This window comes from Rhea pennata, chromosome 2 (assembly GCF_028389875.1).
Source record: "Rhea pennata isolate bPtePen1 chromosome 2, bPtePen1.pri, whole genome shotgun sequence".
Taxonomy (NCBI): Eukaryota; Metazoa; Chordata; class Aves; order Rheiformes; family Rheidae; genus Rhea; species Rhea pennata.
Window position 1 is genome coordinate 141,501,316 of NC_084664.1, and position 12,216 is coordinate 141,513,531.

The 12,216-nt window shown below is 47.3% G+C and overlaps 1 protein-coding gene across 1 annotated transcript in view; it reads right to left on the reverse strand.

Annotated features, from left to right (window-relative positions):
• LOC134136469 (neural-cadherin-like) overlaps positions 1 to 10,493 on the reverse strand; it is a 52,940-nt gene extending 42,447 nt beyond the window's left edge. The window contains exons 1-2 of the mRNA XM_062568352.1: positions 10,054 to 10,493; positions 9,581 to 10,005 (exon numbers count right to left, since the gene is read on the reverse strand). The gene's annotated coding sequence lies outside the window, so the exon portion shown is untranslated. The remainder of the gene's footprint in view (positions 1 to 9,580; positions 10,006 to 10,053) is intronic.
• Between the last annotated feature and the right edge of the window lie 1,723 nt (positions 10,494 to 12,216).

Here is a 12,216-nt window from a genome sequence, read left to right on the forward strand (position 1 = left end):
TCACACAGAAAGCCTTCAGCTGAAATGAAAGACCTGCATTTATGAGAAGTGTTATCCCATGTAAAAACATGTTCTGGGCACATTTATCAGAGGTAATCATTCCGAGGAGGGAAAAGACTTCACTGAAGTTTAATTTTTTAAGTATTTAAAATTATTTAAGATATAGTTTCTTTAGTCAAATTTTTGGATTAAATGATTTCTGGTTTTCTGAAGTACCTACTCTGCATTAACTGGAATATCTGGTAAATTCTCTCTTCTAAGTATCTTATCTGTATAGCTCACTTGAGCGCAGTGTAGTGCAAAGCCTGTACACTTCTAAGAACTAGGCGCTTGCTCACAAAACCGGCTGTAGGGCTCAGTCCCTAACCTGACTGGAGAGTGAGCTGAGAAACATCCTCACTAGCACAACTATAAATGGTGCCATTTTGCTAGTGCCAAATAACAGAATAAAGGCATGGAAACTTGTAGGCATGTGGCCCTCATTCATTCATTGATCTAATTCACACAGTTCCAATTTCTATGGAGAGAAATACTGGGCTAAACACTTTTCCCTGTGTAGTGAACATAGAGAATAGTTTCTATGAGTTATAACTATACAGCTTACTTCTAAATATTGCCTTGTGTAGGTCATGCAAGTATTAAATACCAGCCTATAATGAGATCCTAATCCTGACATAAGAATTGTAAAGATCTTTATGGTGTCAAGATATCAGCCCTAACCTAGAGCTTCTAGATTTAACAAAGTCAGAGAGACAAAGGAATAAATTTCACAGAGTTCAAGACAGTACATCTAGGAAAATATCCCAGTTTTTATCAGTGATAGTTTTCTTCTGCCTAAAAGTTCACAGCAAGTATCCCCTTGTCTTCTCCAGGAGAGATGCTGCACATTCACAAATACTTCAATTTCATCTGTCTGAAAACATATATTTAAATACTTAATGGTTAATTAGAAAAGACAGAAGAGCACCCGTTTTATGAGGCAGCCTTGGAAGAGCTCGCAGAACTCCCTCCAACAGCTCAGAAAAGCCATGCTGTGAAGGCCAACCCTCTGCTCAGCAGCTTGCCATGACCCTTCTCCCTAGTGTGTGACCCTCTGCAAAGAGGGCCCAACAACACAAGTGCATTTTCCACTGAAATAACACAAAAGAAAGAATGAGATTTTTGTCCATTAACACAAATTGGCCTAATTAATACAAGTCAGAAAACAAGCAAGGCTTCTCAGGAACACAGCTGAAGAGAGTCATGAAGTGCATACTCATGGCCACTTAAACAGAATTTGTTTTTGTAGTACTGCAGTAAAGAGCTCTATCAAAAAAACATTTTTTTAATTTTCACTATTACAGAGAAGAGCTGAAGTGCAGCTCCTAAATACCTGTTCAATTTCCATACCAAGCTGAAAAGAAGTAGAGCCAGGAGGGAGATTTCATGGAACAATTGAATATATAAATTATAATTGAAAGATAAAAAATGATGTTTCTAGGACAGTTTTGCTTAAATAATATGTAGATATTGCAGACTCCAGTTAGTCAAATGAAACATAGTTTTATTGTTACTAATTAATACTGGTGAATGTTTTGCAAAAATTGTGCAAATAAGTTTTTTTTTTCTAGTTATCTAGAAATGCTTTAAAACACTAGCTTGGGATGATATTAGAGAAGAGGGTTTTGGTTTTGGTTTTTCTACAACACACTGAAAGAAGCATCAGGACAGATTCTTTATAATAAACCGTAGCCAAAGGGAAGATCTATGAGCTGTTGTAAAGACCCAAGGAGGCCCACTCACTTCTGCATAGACCTGCTGCCTCCTGGGTTATGCAGGAACTGCAGAGACTGATCCCTCGTCTCTTGATGATGTTCCTGTTCAACATCCCACCTTGGGAGCACTAAGCAATCATGCTCTTCCCAGCCCTTGGAAAAGCCATTCCCTGCTGCAATGGGAAGCAAAGACCAAAGAGAGGCGTATCTCCTTCCTTCAGGCTACAGAAAAAAGATGTTTGTTACCCAGCACAAAACACAAGAAAAAACAGCCCTCCTGAGGCCAACGTCTCTGGATCCCTAAAACCACTGTTCTTACAGCATGGGCAGGACACACTTAACAGATGTAAAACAGAGTCCCAGAGGTTAAGGTAAGAAGTCTTGGCTCACTCTTCAGCATTTATTTCAGCTTTTAAACCTTGAAGGTGCAGGGCTATTCTCTCTGTGCAAGTAAAAAAAAGTCTTAAGCTGAAGCAACCGTCAAAGCATGCTGAAAAAACAGCCCTGGCTCTCTGTATACAGATAGCAAAGCTCTAATTCTCACAGGGAGCAAAGGGAAGAAAAGACTGTTGCAAAGATCAAATGTTAAGATGGATTAAACTCCAAACCCTAGAAGAACACTGTGGAACTTAGTCCAGTGGCTAAGAGGAGGCCAGTCAAACAGCTGCTGCTCTGCTCCATCACTCTGAAAAAGCTGTTGAGAAGTAGCATTTGAGCCTTCACATTTCTACCCCAGAAACTGTCTCTTGTTTGCACACACACCAGGGGCGAGAAACTCAAGTAATTTTAGGTTGCTATTACAGATGCCTGGCAATCAAGTATTATGTAAAATAATTGCATTAAGGAGTTAAAGTCAATGAAACAAAAATAGCTGCACTGAAGTAGATTTTTTTCACAGTAATGCATTTGTTTTTCAACTGTCATAACTGCAAAAGCATTAACAGGTCAAGCCTCTGAAATCAATATAGTGTTTTATTTTGTTCCACTGACACGACCACAGGATCCTATAAAATCAAAACGTAACATAGCCCAGCGATGATACAGCTCACCCATTTTGACAATACGAATCATCCTGAAAAGAAATAATCAGGGAACCAGGCTCTACAGCCTGTGAAACAGGACTATCAACAAGATAAAACATCCAGCCTCTGTACCACCCTTTTGAAAAAGAGTCTTGATATGATCAATCTAGAAGAGAATATTCAGGAGCTGATTTTCTTGAGATACTAGCATATACCCAAGGCTTCCCCATTATCCCTTCTTTACATCTGAGAAATGCATGTGAGGGATGAAGCATCCTGACCAATGGCAAAACCAGCACAAGTTGGGTTGGGGGGCCTCCAATGGGCGCATGCAGCTGGGGATGTGCGTTTGGGACACAGCTATGGGGGATCCCTGTACACCCTTCCTGAGAAACCTGCAGGCATGACCACCTTTTTGAAATGCCTGTACACCAATGCACGCAGCATGGGGAACAAATAGGAGGAGCTGGAGATCTGCGAGCGATCGCAGGGCCATGATCTCATTGCAGTCACGGAGACATGGTGGGATAGCTCCCATGGCTGGAATGCTGCCATGGATGGCTATGGGCTTTTTAGGAGAGACAGGCCAGGAAGGCCAGGTGGTGGAGTTGCTCTTTATGTGAGAGAGCAACTGGAATGCATTGAGCTCTGCCTAGGCGGGGAGGAGGAGGAGGCAGTCGAGAGCTTATGGGTAAAGATCAAAGGACAGGCCAACATGGGGGACACTGTTGTGGGTGTCTACTACAGGCCACCTGACCAGGAAGAGAAAGTTGATGAGGCCTTCTATAGGCAGCTGGAGGTAGCCTCACAATCACAGGCCCTGGTTCTCCTGGGGGACTTCAACCACCCTGACATGTGCTGGAGGGACTACACAGCAAGGCACAAACAGTCCAGGAGGCTCCTGCAATGCCTTGATGATAACTTCTTGTCACAAATGGTGGAGGAGCCTATGAGGAAGGGTGTCCTGCTGGACCTTGTCTTAACCAACAGAGAGGGACTGGTTAGAGATGTGAAGGTTGGGGGCAGCCTTGGCTGCAGTGACCACGAGATGGTGGAGTTCAGGATCCTGCAGGAAAGAAGTAAGGCAACAAGCAGGATTGCAACCCTGGACTTCAGGAGAGCGGACTTTGGGCTCTTCAGAGACCTAACTGGTGAAATCTCATGGGTTAAGGCCCTAGAAGGAAGGGGGGTCCAGGAGAGCTGGCTAATATTCAAACATCACTTCCTCCAAGCTCGAGAGTGGTGCATCCCTATGAGTAAGAAGTGCAGCAAAAGGGGCAGGAGACCTGCATGGGTGAGCAAGGAGCTCTTGGCCAAATTCAGACACAAGAAGAAAGTACACAGAATGTGGAAGAGGGGACAGGCTACTTGGGAGTCTTATAGGAATGCAGTCAGAGTATGTAGAGATGCGGCGAGGAAGGCTAAGGCCCAGCTGGAATTGAGTCTGGCAAGGGATGTCAAGGACAACAGGAAGGGCTTCTTTAAATACATCAGCAGCAAGAGGAGGACTAGGAAAAATGTGGGTCTGCTACTGAATGGGGCGGGGGCCCTGGCGACAAGGGATACAGAGAAGGCAGAATTACTGAATGCCTTCTTTGCTTCAGTCTTCACTGCTAAGGGCAGCCCCCAGGAATCCCAGAGCCTGGACATGAGGGAGAAAGTCTGGAGAAGGGAAGACTTTCCTTTGGTTGGGGAGGATAGGATTAGAGACCTTCTGGGCAGGCTAGACATCCACAAATCCATGGGCCCAGATGGGATGCACCCACAGGTACTGAGGCAGCTGGCGGATGTTGTTGCCAAGCCACTCTCCATCGTCTTTGAAAGGTCCTGGAGAACTGGAGAGGTGCCTGAGGACTGGAAGAAAGCCAGTGTCACTCCAGTCTTCAAAAATGGCAAGGAGGAGGACCCAGGCAACTGCAGGCTGGTCAGCTTCACCTCCATCCATGGTAAGGTCATGGAACAGCTCATTCTGGATATCATCTCCAGACATATGGAGGATAAGAAGGTGATCAGGAGTAGCCAGCATCGAGTCACCAAGGGGAAATCCTGCTTAACCAACATGATAGCCTTCTATGATGGAATGACTGGCTGGGTAGATGAGGGGAGAGCAGTGGACGTTGTGTACCTTGACTTCAGCAAGGCTTTTGACACTGTCTCCCAGAACATCCTCCTAGAGAAGCTCAGGAAGTGTGGGTTAGATGAGTGCATAGTGAGGTGGATTGAGAACTGGCTGAAAGGCAGAGCTCAGAGGGTCGTCATCAGTGGCACTGAGTCTAGTTGGAGGCCTGTGGCTAGTGGCATCCCCCAGGGCTCAGTACTGGGCCCCATCCTGTTCAACTTCAACAACGACCTGGATGAGGGGACAGAGTGCCTCCTCAGCAAGTTTGCAGATGATACCAAGCTGGGAGGAGTGGCTGACACACCTGAGGGCTGTGATGCCATTCAGAGAGACCTGGGCAGGCTGCAGAGCTGGGCAGAGAGGAACCTGCTGAGGTTCAACAAGGGCAAGTGCCGAGTCCTGCACCTAGGGAAAAATAACCCTAGGCACCAGTACAAGCTGGGGGCTGACCTTCTGGAGAGCAGCTCTGCAGAGAAAGACCTGGGAGTGCTGGTGGATGACAGGTTGACCATGAGCCAGCAATGTGCCCTTGTGGCCAGGAAGGCCAATGGTCTCCTGGGGTGCATGAGGAAGACTGTTGCCAGCAGGTGGAGGGAGGTGATCCTGCCCCCTACTCAGCCCTGGGGAGGCCTCATCTCGAGCACTGTGTCCAGTTCTGGGCTCCCCAGTCCAAGAGAGACATGGAGCTGCTGGAGAGAGTCCACCATAGGGCTACAAAGATGATCAGAGGGCTGGAGCACCTGCCCCATGAGGAACAGCTGCGAGAGCTGGGCCTCTTCAGCCTGGGGAAGAGAAGGCTGAGGGGGGATCTGATCAATGTGTATAAGTACCTGAAGGTAGGATGTCAGGGGGACAGGGACAAACTCTTTTCAGTTGTCCCATGTAAACAGTAAAGATGCAGATGGAGATATGCAAGTCTATGTATATCAGATACTTCCCTTTGTCATATGAAACAAACCATCAGCTTGAGGCAGATTAAGGAATGAGACTTCAAAATGCATTGTATCTTTTCTGTGATAACATCATTCTGCCCTAGCTCTGAATGCCTGACTGTGCTGCGTCAGTTTTTAAAATCTGCTCCAATTCATAAAACACATTTTTTTCCATATAAACACTATGAAGTATCAGCAAAGGAAGTGCCAGGGCTTTGGCATCAAGTGCCAAGTCCTGCATGGGTTCTACACAGGAGCATCTTCCCTGGACTCAAGGATTTCAGCATACACAGGTGATTATAGGAGTAGTGTCTTTGCCTAACCTTTAAAATGTATTATATGTGCTAACATCGTCCCATTATCACATACTCACAAGGATTAGAAACAATTCATAGGACTGCAGACAAGGTGAAAGGTGTAATTCATCATAGGATCTCAAGAACTTCCAGATGACAAGATTCATCATGAAACAATTTTTTCACTGCAGTTTGCCATGTTAACAGACTACTAATGGCTATAATAAGTCGCTATTAAATACTACACAATCCACGGTGATTTGCAGGCACATCAATCAGTTGGCGAGGAAGTCTGTTCAGCCACCAAACCATATTTACATATTAAGAACAGTACTGAGGACCTTTTTTTTAAAAAAAAAAAAAAAAAAAAAAAAAAGCTCTAAGACACAGCTGCTTCTCTGTGCATATCATTCAAGTTTCGTTAGGAAGGACAGTACTTACTGTGGTTTCGTTCCTCCTCCACAACTTCCCATTCACTAGTTAGTATTTCACAAAGCAGGCAAAGCAACAAGACAGGCAAACAAGACACTGGCACAATATACTCCAGCAACAGAAACAAGAATGTACTCGCATAACCAAAATGAAATTACCTGCAAGGTCTACTGACTGCCAAGAAAAAAAAGAGATGCAGAGACGCTCAAAACTAATAGTTCAAATCCTAGGAGGTCCTTAAACCTTTTTAAGGGCACCATGAATTTAATTGACATTGAACTTCCATCAGGATATGTCTATTGAGCAATTTATATTTTGGAAAAAGCTAAGCTTTGCATCTTGTCATTGTTATTATATATATACACATATATATATAAGTCTTCTAGTAACCTAGCTTTAAGTCATTGGCTGTCTTGCTGTTGCTAGATGTAATTTTAACAAGGTTGCATCTCAAACCCAGTAATGTGTGCGCCTTCAGTAAATCTGAACAATGGCACGAATAAATCTGTTTGGATAATCAGACGAGCAGCCCCCAGAGGAGCAGTATGCTCCAGACTGTAAAGGCAGAGTTGGTAACCTACTTTCCAATTCTCCTTAAATGCTAAATTTCTAAACAGATCCTCTTCCCCTTCCACAGACATACCCCTAGCCATGTTGTTATTGTTCTCTTTCACAAAGTATATGTCTCTTCCATATGTACAGCATTTGTTTACAGAGCTAAAAGCTCAGCGAACCCATCACATGTAAAGCAAGTGCATTCTGTGTGCGCGCGCGCGCACACACACACACACACACATGTACTAACAGTGGCAGAGCTGGAAGGGAAGGGAACTACAGTCCTTTAAACCTCTTCCTCATCACCCCCAACAAACCCACACTCAGGCTATGCTTTTACCATCCAAATCCAAAGGAGCAATAGCTTAAAGCAGGGAAAGCAGACAAGTAGCTTGTATCTTTGTATAAGGATCTTGGCTCTGAACTCCAAGCCCCATCATACAACCATGCTTGTATAGAACAGCAAGGCTTTGAGACTGGGAGATCAGGAAGGCTATCAGACACAGACTCTTAAAGAAGATATCTACTGCATTGTGTAAGTAAATAAGACAATTCCGATCAGATTCGGATCGGAAGTTGTACAAAGCTATTTCTGATGCACTTCCAATGTGCAAAATGTTATCTTTGTGGGGAAAAGAAAACCCTATATTTCCCAGTTCTGGCTATGGTGTCATCACAGAACACAAGGCATTCTCATACACATCGCTGTAGTATGAGTAAAAAGGCGTAATAGTGAGAATTCAAAGATTTGCAACTCTTCACTCAATTTATTTCAGCATTCCACTTGTGTAAGAGGAATACCTTGCCCTTCTAGAACCACTGTTTGCAAGAGACAGTCCTCTTGGTTAATAAAAATAAAAAATTAAGCAGGTCAAATATACTGAAGCAGAATTACTGGAGTGAGTTTTCCTAGCATTAAAGCGACGGGGGAAAAAAAAAAAAACCCCAAACTTCACTGCAGAAGCAATAGCCATGAAACATGCCTACTTACATTCTTAAGTTTTACATAACAAACGGCCATTAGTAAGGGTCTGGTAGCTTTGCTTTTCAATTAATAAGAGAGGGTAAAGAGTCTGGCACATATTACATAATATTGATTAATATGTCAGTCACTGTTAATTGTATTTAGTAAGAAGAGGGGATGAGGGGAATGAAGAGCAGAAAAGATTAATTTCCTCTGGTTTTAAACAGTTCCAGTTTATTCCAATGAAGAACAGCTGCTCAGTTTCCAACTATTTAATCATCTTCATGTAAAACAAGCAATAGAAAACCCTGAATTAGTGATTGCCCAAAGTTATGAGATAGGTTTAATTTTAGAAGTTGCTCAAAGGAGCATCTGAATGACCTTGTCCCACTTGATCATTGAATTCCTTTCTCCCTGAGGCTCAAATCTTGTCAATACATTATCAGTGCCCAGAGACAGTGGTAAAAGCACATTGGACAGCACCACATTGGAGAGGACAACATGATTAATCATTCATAATATGACCCATGAGGTTGTTCAATTACAGGTAAGACAGTTTAAGCAACATGCCACTTATCCAACACCAGCTCCAGCTTGAGTGAGAAGTTCTACTTTCAATGTTAGATGATTTTTTTAAAAGTTACTTAGAAAGACTGTGCAGCATCCATATTATGGTAAATGTTGTTTCTCAGCTGTACAGCTCATTTCTGTAATAAGTCTCTCAAAAAGGCAAGTCTGGGACTCTCCGTCCACACAAAGTGCATGGTGGTAATAGAAAACAAATGTGTCTGAAGCATGCTTAGCGCTCTGATGTCCTTCTACCTCTTGTATCACATTTCCAGGGTGTTAGGGTGTAGGGAATGTTTACAGCTTTTTGTAAAGTTTTAAAGATTTCATCTGGAGCGGTGAGGGAAATTATATCCAGGAATGTTATCAGAGACCTAAACTAAAGTTACAAAAATGTTATGTAATACTTTGATCTTATCCAGGGCAAGTAATACGTGGAAAGGACTATTTTCTTAGCCATAGCACACATCAAGTTCAACCTGGTTAAATCCACTTATTCTCCTAGCTGTATTGCTAAGAGAACAGCACGTGGTACGCAGGACGTTGAGGTATTGAGGATTACCTAGTGCCATGCTGGTATTTCCAGGTTGTTCTCTAAACCCCTACCCTAAGGCATTCCATGCTTTTTATTCACTTTTCTTGTTCTGAGCCTATCATCACCTAAGAGATAACTGGTTACTTCTTCACCCCGTGTGCGACTGCGCAGCTAGCGTGGACGAATTCCTTCATCGCCTCAGCAGGTGGCTGCAGAACGATCTGGAAACGCGGCGCCCCGGGGCCGCCATGCGGCCGCGCCAACGGCCACCCTCGCGCCGCCGCCATTTCGTGGCGTCCCAACTGTCTCGCCGAGGGGCGAGCGGGCGCCGCCGCCCCCTCAGCCGCGCCAACGGCCGCCCTCGCCCCGCCACCATTTCGAGGCAGTCCCGCCGCCCGGCCTACCTTGTCCGCCGCCGCGGTGCACCTTGACCAGCACCTCCGCGCGGCCGCCGGCTCGCAGCTCCCGCCTCAGGTAGAGGCGGCCCGTCGCCCTGTCGATGCCGACGGCGGCGGCCGCCACGGGCGACGCCAGCTCGAACCAGGCGCCCGCCTCCCGCTCGCCGCCCTGCGGCAGCGTGAAGACGGTGTCGCCAACGCGCGCCCCCGGGGGCACCCGCGCCGTGTACGCCCTGCGGCCGGGGCCCCGCGGCGGCTCCGGCGGCGGGAGCGAGCGTGCCCGGCGCGCCGCCGCCCGCTGCCCGCGCACCGCCAGCCGCAGGCGCTGCGCGGGGCTGCGCAGCGGCCGCGGCCACCCGTGGTCTTGGGCCGAGACCCAGAGGCTGAGGCGGCGCCGCCCCAGCAGGGAGCCCACGGTCAGCACCTGCCCGCTGCGGGGCACCACGAAGAGCAGGCGGCCGCCGGCGCCCGGCGGCCACGAGCGGTAGGTGAGCCGCGCGTTGGGCCCCTCGTCGCCATCCGAGGCGCGGAGTCGCGCCACCTCCGTGCCCAGTGGCGCCAGCTCGTCCACCGCCAGGGGCTGGGCCGGGCGCAGGCGGGGCCGGTGGTCGTTGCGGTCCAGGACGCGGACCCGCAGCAGCGCCGCCCACGGGGACCGTGCCGCCCGCCGCCGCAACCAGAGCCCGTACTCGGGCTGCGCCTCCCGGTCCAGGCTCGCGGCCGTGCGGAGCAGCAGCAGCCCTCGCCCGCCGCCCGCCTGCCGCTGCAGGGAGAAGCGGGATGCGCCGTCGCCTTCCAGCGCCCACTGCCCCGCCGGCTCCCAGGGCCCCGGTAGCCTCCGCAGTGGCACCCGCAGGCCCCGCACTCGCGTCCCCACTGGGCTGTTCTCCGGCACCTGCCCGGAGATGCGGAGCAGGCGGGGAGCGCTGCCGCGCCCCAGAGCCGCCGCCGCCACCACCGCCGCCGCCGCGCAGAGGAGCAGCGGAAGGAGCCGCCCGCCGCCCCACGCCGGACCCATGCCGCGGCGCCGCCAAGCTCCGCACCGGCTGCGCGGCTCTGCCGCGGCGCCCCCGCGCGCACCGGCTCCGCGTGGCGCGCCGGCGCCGCCCCCGCCGCCGCGGCCAATGAGGGGCGGGGGCGGGGCCTAGGCGCTCCCTGGGGGCGGGCCGCCGCGAGGCCTTGCCGAGGGGCGCGCGCCGGGAAGCGGGGCTCTGCCGGGCTTTGACGGCTTTGCCCAGCAGAGGAAGGCATTCTAGCGCAGTGTACTGCGTTTAGCTCGAAGATGAAGATGAATGTGACCAAATACTTCATATATTTTAAATATATACATGAATACTTATTTTTTTTTACTTGATGTGAGCTGAAGTGGTCTTGGACGTCTGTGAGTGCGTATAAGGATTGCTGCTCCTTTGGGAGAGTCATGCATTTTGGGGAGAAGTGGAAAGAGCAAATCATATCTCAACATAATATATGAAGAAAACATCAATTTTCACATGCAGGAAATCAGTCTTTGGGTAAAACATCTAGAGAGGAAAAAATAATAGCGTCTGCTTCTTCTGCAGTATAAGCAAGACTGAAATGTTCTCTCTGAACTAGGCAAGAAAATGCATCAGCCTTGTTGAACTAGATTAAAACAATCTGGGCAGGGCAATCATTGCACACTGGTTATAACATGATCAATAATAAATCCAGGCCAGATCACTCTAATGCCAGTAACTTCCTACTACTCATCAAATCAAACGTTGCTATTTTTTTCACCGCTTCAAGCACAAGTCTCAGCAGGGTCTTCTGTCCCTGACAGTAAGCAGGACTTACAGGATCGCCCTTCACATGGTGACAGTAACGATAGATTAGTGACATCCTTTTGAAAAGCCTCCCACATCCAGCTGGCCAAACTGTGCTAGTATTTTTCAATTAGAAATACTCCCTCTTGCTGTTGTGAACAAGGGGCTGCAGTTTTACTAGAAGAGCATTAGCAAGGCAGCTGTGTTTGTTGCCAGCTGCTCTTTAACTTCACTGATAACATATCTAGACTGGAAGTGAAACTTCACTGAAAAGAGCCAGGAACAGTTACAATTACAATTAGCTTTAGTCAAATATTATGGGCAATAGTCAGAGATAGCAACCAACTGCTAGGTCTCCCACCTTGGGAATTATCAGCCTAATTTTAAAGAGAAGTGATTGCTGGGAGATCACATCATGTTATTACAAGCTTTCAGTCTTTGTCTACCCGAGGAAGGTGAAAGGATGATCGTTTCTAAAAATCATCACTACATGAAAGCTGAGACGAGGGAGGCAAAAAGCAAAACCAAACATTTTTAATCAACAGGAACAACAGGAAAGTATCTGTCAGAATTCATCTATAGTTAAACTGCTTTAACAAACTGTTACCTTTACTCTTTGTGCCCTACACAAAATAAAACATGAATAATTTCCTACCTCATAAAGGCACCAGAAAGCTCGTTAATTCATGATGTTTAATTTGAGCCAGCCAGCCAGATCACCAGGATATGTGTTCAGCAGGGGAAACATTTAGCTCAGTGATGACATACAGTGCAACATTATCTTCTGAAATACCTTGCTTCCTACTGGTGTTGCACAAACTCAAAAAAAGGGGTGAATTCCATTCAAAACCAAGCACT